Source organism: Corvus cornix, chromosome 3, assembly GCF_000738735.6.
Source record: "Corvus cornix cornix isolate S_Up_H32 chromosome 3, ASM73873v5, whole genome shotgun sequence".
NCBI lineage: Eukaryota > Metazoa > Chordata > Aves > Passeriformes > Corvidae > Corvus > Corvus cornix.
Window position 1 is genome coordinate 105,610,457 of NC_047056.1, and position 12,570 is coordinate 105,623,026.

General features: G+C 43.9%; 1 protein-coding gene across 9 annotated transcripts in view; it reads right to left on the reverse strand.

The window, feature by feature from the left end:
- Positions 1-105, reverse strand: part of PUM2 (pumilio RNA binding family member 2) — a 77,412-nt gene extending 77,307 nt beyond the window's left edge. For 6 of the 9 annotated variants that reach the window (XM_039569678.1, XM_039569683.1, XM_039569681.1 and 3 more), the window contains exon 1: positions 5-104. The gene's annotated coding sequence lies outside the window, so the exon portion shown is untranslated. Of the gene's footprint in view, positions 1-4 lie in introns of all 9 variants that reach the window. The other 3 variants (XM_039569684.1, XM_039569682.1, XM_039569679.1) reach the window with 1 other exon arrangement.
- Between the last annotated feature and the right edge of the window lie 12,465 nt (positions 106-12,570).

Here is a 12,570-nt window from a genome sequence, read left to right on the forward strand (position 1 = left end):
TCACGGGCTGGCTGGCGGCGATGGAGCCGGAGCGGCCGCTGGGACACGCCTGCTCGCCCGCCGGCCCCTTCCTCCTCCTGCCGCTCCCGCTGGGCGCCGCTCCTTCCTGCCTCCCCTCCCGCCCGCCCGCCCGGGGCTCACAACAACATGGCGCGGAGGGACAGGGACAGCGAGAGCGCGGCTGAACCTCCCCGGCCGCTCCCCCCGGCCGCCGCCGCCGCCGCTCGGCCCCGCCGCCCCTGCCCGCCCCGGCCCCGCCGCGCCTGCGCGCCCCGGCCCGGCCCGCGGGGAGGCGGAGGGAGGAGGCGGCGGCCCCCGGCCCCTTCCGCCGCGCATGCGCCGCCCGCCGCCTCTCAGCGCGGGCACCGCTGGAAGGCGATGTCTTCGTCCGTGTGCATGTCCTTCCCGCCACGAGACAGGGCTAGCGTTTGTCTGTGTGTGTTTGTGCTCACTTTCATTTGCTGTGTCCAGTTCTGGGCTCCTCAGTGCAAGAAAGACAAGGAGCTACTGGAGAGGGTCCAGCAGAGGCCGCAAAGATGATGTGGGGTCGGGAGCATCACCTGTATGAGAGGACACTGCGGGAGCTGGGCCTGTTCAGTCAAGGGAAAACAGAGAGGGGATCTCATTAATGCATATAAGAATCTCAAAGGCAGGTGCCAAGAGGATCACAGAATCATAGAATATGCTGAGTTGGGAGAGACCCATCAGGGTTATCAAGTCCAACTCCTGGCGCTGTACAGGACATCCCAAGAGTCACACCATGTGCCTTAAAACATTGTCCAAATGCTTCTTGTACTCTCTTAGGCTTGGTGCTGTGACCACTGCCCTGGGGAGCCTGTTCCAGTGCCCAACCAACCTCTGGGTGAAAAACCTTTTCCTGAGGTGTAATCTAAACATCCCCCAACTCAGCTTCAAGCCATTCCCTTGGATCCTGTCACTGGTCACCAGAGAGAAGAGACTTGCCCCTCCACTTCCCCTCATGAGGATGTTGAAGACTGAAATGAGATGTCCCCTCAGTCTCCTCCAGCCTGAAGTGCCTGGCACCTGGATGGTACCAGACTTTTAAGGGGTGCCCAGTGACAGGAGCAGTGGCCATGAACTAAAACACAAGAAGCTCCAGCTCAGCACGAGGAAGAGCTTTACATTGAGGGTGGCAGAACACTGGAAAAGGCTGCCCAGGGAGGTCGTAGAATCCTCCTCTCCGGAGACATTCAAAACCCACCTGGATACGTTCCTGTGACCCTTCCTTGGCAGGGGCTGGACTAGATGATTGGCAGAAGTCCCTTCCAACTCTAACAATTCTGTGATTCTGTGATTTTAGGCCTTTCAGGTGTGGTGATGGGAGGCAGTGCCCACCTGAGGGCTGGGGAGACAAAGGGAAGGCGAGGCTTGTTTGAGCGTTCCCCAGTGGTCCCTGGTGGCTCCAGAGGTCCCCACACACAGCATCACCTGTGGGATGTGTGTGTTACATTAAACAAAAACGCATCTCAGCAGTTACTAATTTATTAGTTAACTGCTGTGCTGATAGTTACTGTGTGGTGATTTTGGGCAAAGAGCCAATTATTCCTTTCCCATGAGAGAATTAAAGATGGGATTGCTGGTACAGCGGGGCAGTGCTGTCTGTAAATATGGTTCTGTGCTGGTAGACACTGCTAGCGATGGGTCTTGATAATGTTACTCAGTATGAGCATAAATTCTGCATATTCAGCAGCCCCTAAAAATTAGAGGGATCTCTGCATGTCAGTGACATTTTAAAATACGCATTTCACAAGAAAATCCCCTATTTTGCTTTTTTACCCATTCTTCAAGAGCCTGGTTAGAGAGTGCTCCATTGCAGGAAACAGTGACAGATGCCATCCACAGATCAAACCTTCAGACAAAACCTGGCTCTCGGTCCTGTGGGCGCTGCACAGTCGCCGCTGCCGACCCCTTGTTGTGTAGGCAGGGAGGAGTCAGGCCCTGCCTGTCGCAGTGGCTCCAGGCGAGCTGGGCTGCAGGAATAGCACCTGTACTGGTGCTACTGCTGGCGCAGCAGTTGTGTGGATGAGATGTCTGTGACTACCAACTGTGTTCTTAAAAATAGAGATGTCTCAAAGGAGAAAATCCTCACTGTTTTCAGTATTTATAGACATGGATAAGAACATAAAAGTTCCCAGCTCCTGATAAAGATAGAAACATTCCTGCAAGAAATGAAAATGATTTCTTGCGCCTAATACTAGTCAGCTAAATACCCAGATGTCTGCAGCCTGCTGCCACTCGCATGGCTAATCTCTGTGATCCCCAGTGTCCTGTCCCACTGCCACCTGGGGCTGTCTCTAGGGGGGCTGCAGGGCTGAAAAACCAATTCCTGTGTTTACTGAGGAGGGGAGGCCTCTAAGTCACAGCCTCCAAGCCAGCTCTTCCCTTCATGCAGACCAGCTGGGACTGAAGGAAACCCTGTTATGCTCTTGGCATCCTGAACACTTACAGCAGCTGGTCTACATTACACCAGCTCTCCAGCTCTGACCCTTCTGGGGACCCTGTTTGTCCTCAATAATTCTAATCAGTGTTTGTATAAAGCACCAAATCTTCTCAAAGAGCTCAACATGCATTCGATAAGCATAATGATTGAATGATCTGAATGATTCCCACATCAGTGTGCTTCTCACTACTGAAAAACCCAACCTGGTCATGAAACAGAAAAATGTTTAAGTGCAATCAGTTTGGGATTTGATCTGATTATTTGGTTATTTTCTGAAGTATTTTTCAAAAAAAAAAGAATAAAACAAAACGATTCCACCACCACGCACCTCACAATTTAATAATGGCACTAAAGTTTTTGACTCATGCTAAAATATTAAATGCCCTTCTCTCTTACCTTTGTTCCAAGTGGAAACTTTAAAAGTACTTAATACTTTAGATCGTTTTACTTGATATCACTCCATTATAAAATGCTTTTCCTAGCTATTCCTCTTTTAAAGGATGTGTTAACAGCTGGCTGGGCTCTGCTTACACTCCAGACATTTCAGATTAACTCCTTTAACACAGTTATGCATTGTTTTTTCTGTGAATAAGTATCCTCAATGAAAACTACTAAATAAATACACAGTCTACAGTTTAAGAAAGTAGCCAAGGATACGGAAAGCTTGGATGCCTTTGCCTTCCTCCACAGTCTTCCTCTGAGACCTTGGGTAAGGCACTTAACTGAGGAGCACCCACAGAAACTGAAAGCTGCAGCCCTAACCACCCCCACTCAGCTGCCTAATCATGAAGAGGCCTACATTTTCTAAAGCCACAAACTTCAGGACCTAAAACCCTGTACATGAATAGAATTTATCCTGCTGTGCCATGACTTTCACGTCCCCCAGCAGTTTTGACAACCTGTTAGATCTAGCAGGGTAGCAAATAATTAACCTGTATTACTTAAAAGTAAGGTATTCCTCCATGAAAATGAAACAACTAGATGTGGTAGACACTCTCAAACCATCTCCACAAAAAAACGCAGGTCCCTACAAAAGCTTGCATCCTTTTAAAAGAAAGTGTGCGACATCCTTCACTCCCAGGACTGGGGAGCACCCAGATTTGATTCCTTTGCTCAAGATTTGCAGGCATGGCTTTCTTGGAGAGAGTCCCCAAAATCAGCAGCCTACTTCGGCTGCCCTCTGCTGCAGCTGGGCTGTTCTGCAGGGAAGAAGTCAATACCTTGTCTCAAATCTTCTGCTTAATGGCCTTGCTGGCCTTTCAGTCAGAGAAGCATAGAGTTGTTTGGGTTGGAAGGGATTTAATGACCCTCTTGTCCAAACCCCAAGCCTAACCATCCCCGGTCTAATCCCCAGCCTAGCTGTCATCCTACAGTTTAAGAGGGGCAGTCATGGATCTGTGAGCCTCTGAGTTCTCTGAAACAACAGCTGCAGTTAACTACCTACACCCTCACTGAAGGACAGCCCTGCCGCTCGGAAACCATTGGACCTATCTGTCCATGTTTCAGAGTAGGGCCATGGAATGCTGGTTTATATCCTTAGCATGTCCCTTGTGAGCTGTATCTTGGTAAAATATGCTGATCTGGATGCACATTTCATGCATTTGCAGGAGTAGATCCCATTCTGAAGTTAACTTTCCCACATCATACCATCACTGCATACCAAATCTAGGCACCCAAAGCATTGGGTTCTGCATTCCATTTTGTTAGCAGACATACAATTAATTAATAAAAATCAATGAGTCTGAAATGCTACAATCACTAGACGTGCTGCTAGATGCATTGCTGTAGGAATTTGTTTCTATTTCATGTTTTAGACCAACAGTAACCATAATACAGAGGAGGGTTTACTGCGATAAGAACTCTGTCCCAGTGAGCCAAGCCTCCCCATTGGGTCATCTGTTCCCAGAGCCTCAGAGAAACAGGCTTAGCAGTCGAAGACTCTTTGCAGAGCGGGATTTTCCCATTCATGCATCCTTTTACCCCACCATTGCTTCACAAGCACAGCCTTTCCCTGCTGCAGCCATTCATGTGCTAAGTCAGGGCTGATCTTCTGTCCTATTGCATTTGACCACTTAACCTGTTCATTAACTCAGCCTCTGCTGCTTCTTGTGGTACTGATACTGTTGTCTGAATTCCTGTCTGAATTCCATCAATCTTCACATCCTCTTTCTGTCTGCACCCTCTCTTCTGATACAGAAACATTTGACCCACGTTATGCAACTGCATCCAGTTTTAATGTTTAAAACTACGTGTTTTAAGCATTTTATCCCATGTGTGGGAAGAACTCTTCTGAGTTAGTTATCATCCTTCAAATTTCCCATTTAACACAAAAACTGGTACAAAAAGGCCTTCTCCTAGTATTATTCCCATAAACCCATTTGACAACAGCCAGGCTCACAGTATGCTGAAAAGGCCAGTCTGCTCTATTTCTCAAACTTGTGGTATTATTTATATTTATTTCCCCCTACCTGTATGTGCAACTGTAAGTTTCTTCAAGGAAGGCCATGTATTCTGAGTTTTTTAGGGACTAGATAGTAACTGGCAAAACATACTGAGCTAGTGCACATGAGAACACTTCAGTTTAGCACCAACAGAAAATTCACAGTTGTATTATAGTAAATTTTGTCACTAATCCCATTTTTTGAATGACTCATTACTATATACTGTTCTAAAATGCTGACTTGCCATTCAGTTACACATGTGGTCATTGCTCCTGTAGACATTATCAGCCAGATAATAAGTCTGTGAGGACAAGAAAAAGAGGTTTAAAGGAGATGCATGAGAGGAGGTGTCAGTGAGCGGAGTGTGCAGCCCTGCAGCACAGATCACCATGAACTTGTCCCAAGAAATAAATATCTCTCTTGGAAATGCTTTGCTAAGTAAGTCTATGCTATAATGGCTGAGGAGGTGTCAGCTGAAGACTCGTTTCTCCTGCAGAACAGCTTTGGTCCCCGAGTAGTTCACCCCCTCATAATTGGCTGAGGTCTGAACAAACTTCATATACATACCTCAGAGTCACAGCCACCAGAGACTGCCATTGTAACACAACAAGAGTCACTAATGGCATCACCTCACGTACATGAATGAATGTGAATAGCTGTGGAGTGGCAAAGCCAGAGATAACATCTGCTGGTTTTCATACTCACATTCACTTCATTCACAACAGACTGGCATCAATGCTTATCTTAAAAAAAAAGCTTCCGTGTCTCAATAGAAGTATATTTTTCTTTCCAGTGGAGAATTAAGTTCCAGGAACTCTTCATGATAGAGGCAGACTGTGGCTTTTAGAGCTGAAGATCACATATGATATTCAGTATAAAGAATGAAACCTCAGAGTTGAGCATCAAATTAATTGTCACTCATTTCATATATTAAGCAGTAATGACTAAACATTCTAATTTCTAAAAAGGGGAAGAAAGTTCAAAGAAATATCCAAGGCAATGGAAGCAAGCACAAGAGTTCTGAATAATGGGGAGCATTTTTTTTGCACACCTAGGATGACATAATTCAGCCATATCAGAACAAGGAAGAGAGGGAAGAATGCTTTTTTTTTTATCTCCTGGGGAAATACATTATAAGAACTCTAAGAGCATATCCAGAAATTTTGATTTTTTTGCATAAAGTTTCACCAACTTAACTTGCATGAACTAGAACTTCTCTGTATCTTCAAAAATGAGAAGCCATAGAGCAAAGGATACACTAGAAGAAAGATCTGCAACAGTGCTTTGACTTGCATAATTTCATGTCTTTTGTTCATTAACATCCTTCTACCTCTTGCCATATCATATACTGATCCTCCCAACTCCCAAAGGTTCTTCTGACAGGGCTCTGAACCAGCAGCCTGACACCAAGAGGACTTTGCTTAGGGTAACATTTGGACATTTGCAGTCATCTCTGCTCTTTTGGTGTAATCACTAGGCTATAATTTTTTTGTAATCTTAACTGCACCTGAAGCTCCCCAGAATTTCCTGTTCTTATAGAGTGTCAAGGGGGCCCAACCGCAAGCAACAAGAGGAGCGGACACATCATTTAAATACCAAAATGGAGCACAGGTGTATTAGCTCAGAGGTAGTTCAGACCTCTGTTCTGACTCATCATATAGCATGAAGACTTGCCCACTGGCCCCCATTTCCATGCAGAGAACCCAAACCTTATTGTGTGCCAAACATGCCTTCAGAGCAGCAAGGCACAGCACAGTGAATACAGAATGCCAGACACAGACTGAGGAAGGGAAATTCCATCTTGCTTCCTGAGCATAAACGAAGTGGTTGAGCACTGTAATACTGAAAAGTAGGTGCCAATGTTATGCACATATTACGTAAATAATAGCAGCAGTGTATTCATAACTCAGTGGGCTTACCTTTAATTATATCTGCAGGTTTTACAGACTTCCAAGTACCTCTCTTGTTTCTGATGCATCCCTCTTCCTAGGCAGTTAGTCAAACACAGAACAAAACAAGAAATTCATTGAGCTGAAACAACGCTTTTTTAAATATGGCAAAATTCAAGCTCTTTTTGTGAGTCAGCTCTTCCTCTCTTGCAGTACAGAACCCTTGTATTCAGCTAATCTGCTATCAGGCCCCAACAGCCGTTTGTGCATCCGCACCCCCAGTGCTGGGGTGGGGACCCAAGGGTGAGCCGGCATCTGGAGCAGAAAATGGAAAGGGCAGGGTGAGAGGGAAGAGAAGCATTTTGTTTTCCTGAGGGAGCTTTTGGGGGGAGGAAGCCACCACCCAGCCAGCTATACCTTTTCTGTCTCTGTGACACAGGGACCAAAGAGCTTTGCAAGTGGGAAGTAGAGATTAGCTCTTCAAATGGGAATAATCAATTCCCATTTCCTTGGCACAGGAAAAGTAGGCACGAGACCACACCCTGCAGCCTGTGGCTTGCTTTGCCTACTGGCTTGAGCTGGCTCCAGATGGAAATCCAGTTTGGCTGGAAAACTTTGTCCCTCGTAATACATTCTGTTAGTGGATTGCAAATCAGGAAGTTTATACGTGTAAATAAGAGTGCCTTTCCACTCATTTTGGCTGAGGGCTAAGAATTAGAGGACAATATCTGTAGATGCGTCCAATTTTCATTCAAGAGAACAATACTACTTAAGAGCGATTCCTGTACATCCATGTTACATCATGCTGACTGCATCACTGACAAGGGCAATTAGGGACCTATGATCTCGAGACCAGAAAGAGTCCTACAAACCTTTAAGCACAGTTCTTTTCTTCATACAATCTCAAATGCAAATTTACCAAATGGAATTAAAACCTGATCCCTATCTCCCACACATACTTCTCCTGGAAGGCCAAGAAAAGATTCTTAATCCATTTCATCCTTCCTTTTATTCATATCTATTTTTAGCTTTAACCAAAGCATATGGATGGGAGGAATTACAGTCTCAACACATCACTATCTTTCCAAGATCATTAGTTTTTCTGTTGGTAAAAATGCACAAAATGAAGCATTAGCTGGAAAATACGTTCGTTGCAACTTCGTAAAGCACCAGCCGGAGATGTAGAAGAGTGTCATAACTTATGTAACTTTTCCAGGCAAACATCGGTTTTTCCTTTATATTTGACAGAGTCTAAGTGATGTTATAATTAAACAGCATTAAAATTAACCCCTTGTCTTAGCTCTTTGAGAAGCTAGGTAGTAACTGGCATGGAGACTGGCTGAGCCCCCTTGACCCTGGCTAGGCTTATTCCAGGAGATCAACTTCACAGGGCTGGGAGCATGGCCCAGAGCACATCGTACAGCTTATAGCCACTCCACAAGTGAAATGTTTTGGGCACATAGGGGCAAACCCTGCCCTCACTCTGGCCCTGACTGCGAGCTGAAGCACATCCCACCCCTGCGTGGGGGGAGAGCAGTGGAAGGGTGATCTGCCTCACACGTGCTGGCAGCAGCAGTGCCAGGCAAGGATAAGACACCCGGCCCCACCCTGTGCTCCCGACTGTGGCCCAGGGAAAGCAAACAGGTGGAGGCAGCTCACAAAACTTTCACCAGCTGCTGCAAGCAACATTACCCTGTTTTCCTTCCTGGGTGGTGTTTACCATGTGCTTTTCCTAGTCCCCTAGTAGTGGGGCAGGTCCTCTGCTGTGCCACACTACCAAAGCTGGTGCTTCCCCCACTTTTGTGATTAAGGAGAAGAAAAGAGGCAGGGGGCAAACAGCCCTTCAGTCCTAGGGGTTATTGGGAGGAAGACATTGGGGCAGCAGTGGGGCAGGCTGGGGAAGAGAGCTGCCTTCTGTGGGCCTGAAATGTCGCTTCTGGTACAGGGTTTTATTCAAAATAGGGAACAGTTTTCATGAATTTTTTAGAAATTCAGTTTAGTACCTGAAGTTACTATGTCCCCTTTTCACCTAAGAAAAACTTGAATTATTTGGGTCAATGTTATTATATTTCTGACAGGAATTGTACAGAGAAAACTATTTTATTGTAAAATGCTACTTAACAGAGTGAATATAGATTTACAGGTAAAGCCCTAAGTGTGTGTTGTAAAAGTTTGTTTTAAAAATAATAAAACTATTTTGTGTTAGTGATAGAATTTTGGCATGTTTAAATTCTATTTTTAATCTTGTTTGGTAGAAAGTTTTCATGAAAATGTTTATTTGTATTCTGGTAATGACAGCATTCATTTGATTATGATTCTGAAAACCAGACTTTGTACAGGACAAGATAATATAATCTTGAATTAAACTTAATAAATAAATGAAAACTTAATTCCAACAATTAAAAGGAGTTCTTAAGAGTACAAGCAAATGCAAATAAATCATTAAGGCTAATATAAGGTATTGCTAGGAAAAGAAAACAGGACAGATTGTGTGTGTGTGTATATATAGATATTACATATATATATATATACACACATACACACACACACACATTGTATACATATATAGCTATAAATCCAGGAAATACAGAATGAAGGAAGAAATTAGTATAATTTCCCTCAGTTGGTGAAAGAAAAAGTAGCAATAGCACTTGATAAAGTAACTTGACCTGTGCATTCAGTGGTGGGATCAGTACTTTTGCAAGTTGTAATTATTTCTTTTCAGCTGTGGTTCTCATTTCATCAGTGTTTCAGCTTATTCCATCAGTATCTTCTAGAGCAGCTAGTATCATAGAATCATTAAGGTTGGACCTCCAAGACCATCAAGTCCAACCTTTGACCAAATACCACCATGCCAACTAAGCCCTAGCACTAAGTGCCACAACCAGTCGTTTCTTAAACACCACCAGGGACGGTGACTCGGCCACTTCCCTCTCCAGCCTATTCTAATCCTTAACCACCTTTTCAAAAAAAGGGTGAAAAAATTCTTCCTGATGTCCAACTTGAACCTCCTCTAATGCAGCTTGAGGCCATTTCCTCTCATCCTCAACCCTCTTCATTATCTTTCACAGTAGCAGCTAGATTGAGTTCTAGATGAGCTTTCACCTTTCTAATTTTCTCTCTACATGACCTAATGACATCCTTGTATTCTTCCTGAGTTGCCTGCCCCTTCTTTTTTTTTTTTTTTTCTCTGAGTTCCAGCAAAACCTCCCTATTCAGTCAGGCTGGCTTTCTTTCCCACTGACTAATCTTTTGGCATATAGGCACAGCCTGCTCCTGAGACTTTGAGATTTCCTTCTACCTGGACCCCTTTGTTTTTAACTGGTGCAGTATGACACTAGCAGCTTCCTTTTGAACACAGTAAGATAACTAGACAAAATATTCAGTGTCTGATTGGGAACATGGGATAACAAATACACTTTAATAAAGAATGTCTGTAAAACAGAAGCAAGTCTTCAAAAGTTTAATAGTTGTGGAACCAGAATGTGCTGAGCCCTTGCTGAGCAGGAACACTGAGGCTCAAGCTCAGCTGCAGGCTGTCTGCAGACCCAGACATGGAGCACTAGCTCAGCTCATGGTAAATTATTGGGTTTAAGATTCACTCTTAACCCCCTGACTTCAGATCCGCTACTGTAAAATGACAGGGAAAGCCAGTTACTCTAAATATAAACTAGCTCAGTTTTAGTTATGATTCTCATTGTGAAGCCTAGGGCTGTCCTGCATCCTCAGAAATGTCATTTCCACCCCACCATCCCAGTAGCCCAAGCTGGTTTTTTGTTTTGCTAGCTGCAGCTCACATTGGCATTTTTAAAATCCCAGCCAGAGCTTTGCTGCACAAGGAGCCCTGTTTTCCATGCCAGGGGCACTCTTGCCTTGGGAGCAACCACACACTGCTGGCCCCTGGGCACTACATGAAAGGAGCTGGTGGGACCAGTCCATCTCCAGTGGGGTGGAGGCCCAAAGTTGCACTCTTTCCAGGCTCAGATGTGAGAAGAGCCAGGATGCACTGGGCATGTAGAGCCTTAGAGTTAAACATATTTGACTCCCGTTCCCCGGCAGATACCTCTCAATGAGTCCTCTTTCCTTTGTTTTCACACAGGACATCTGGGGTGTGTTGTCTGTCTGCCCCAATTTTTCTTCTGGGCTCAAGATGTATTTCAGAGCTCCACTTTCCTGGCCTTTATTTCCTCTCTGTTTTTAGTCAGGCATCTCTACTTATATGGCAAGCACAGGCACCAAGATCTGCCTACAACTGCAGTTCACATCTTGCATTCTGGAGGTGAGAGTCTTCAAATTTGATTTGTGGGTTTCCATGTTCTTAAATAGAGAAGGCCATCAAACCCACACCTTATGTCCTAGATAAATTCTCTAATCTTTAGTACCTCTCATACAACTTGGTGTTTGGTGTTTGTTTTTTGGGGTTCTTTTTAATAAAAAAAAAAAAGAAAATATTGATCCATTTTATAAGTATAACACAATTTTATAAGTATAACATTGGTGTCTACCTCCGAAGAACCTTATGGGTAATGGTTTTGGCCACTCCACCCTCAGATTACAGGTTATTTTTAGTCCCACCCGGAGATTTGTAACTCTTTTCCAAGCATGGGACAGGGAAACCAAGCCCATAACTCTGTTCCAAATACCACTCCTCAGACCTGAAATTAAATATTGCAAAATATTTGCCCACATGTTTTGCCTAGTTTTTACCAGACGTTGGCCTTTAAATTAGTTTTCTCTAGTCCTCAGAGTGACTCCTGAGATAAAAACAGCCGTAAGGACATTAAGGAGAGTTTTCACTCACACCTCAAATATAGCCTATTTGTGCTTCCTTAAGGCTGAAGATGTAATACTTAAGATAGGCTTTCTTCTCAGTCAGGAATGCAAAATACCAATCCCAAATGTGGACTGAGCCATGTCGCATTATTGCTCGGGACCAGTAGATGGCAACCACCCATTGCAGTGTCAAAGGTAAGTGAGATTCAGGTAGGGGATTTATTAGGTGACAGCTTGAGCAACAAAGCTCTGCTACTCCACGCGAGGAGAAAGCAGAACTTGTATTTTTCACTCCTTCTTATACCTCTCCCTTTTGGAAGGGAGCAGTGAGTTGCCCTTTTACATAGTCAGTTTTGACAAATTATAATTGTGACAATTCATTTGACTAAAATATCTTATGGTTGCTCCTTACTGCTCATATCAGTCAAAAAAAAAAAAAAAAGACAATGGAAAAAAAAATCCAATACAAACAGACTGCCTTAGCTTCCACAGGAATAGCCTCAAGTTCTTGCCATTATTAATTAGATTCCTTATTACTTTAGGTGGAAGCAGTTAGAACTGAGTAACAATGAATCTGAGATTGGAAGTAGACTTCCCTCTAGGAATTGACTGAGGCTATTGACATACCAGTTAATTAATTCTGGTTATATGAGTGGCCTCACAGAAATTTTTTTGACATGATCAAGTTTGAAGAAATTCTAATTTTTTTTCCTACAACTTTAGATTAAAAATTATTCATTTCTAGGAGCAAGAACAGTAAAGATTTGAAAAAATACTCTTAAAGAACCTTGCATTTACACTTCAGAAAAGAAGTTCCTTCATTAAAACAGGAGAAGAGTTAGAGAAATATATCTATAACCTTACTAGAAGGATACTTAACTGCCTGTAGTCATATTAAGTTTTCCTTTAGCATTGATTTAACCATATTTTGTGCCTTTGTTTTCAATAAGGATTAGTATACATTATACATGTATTGATGCACACAGAAGTAGAGTCTCTGTAGTGC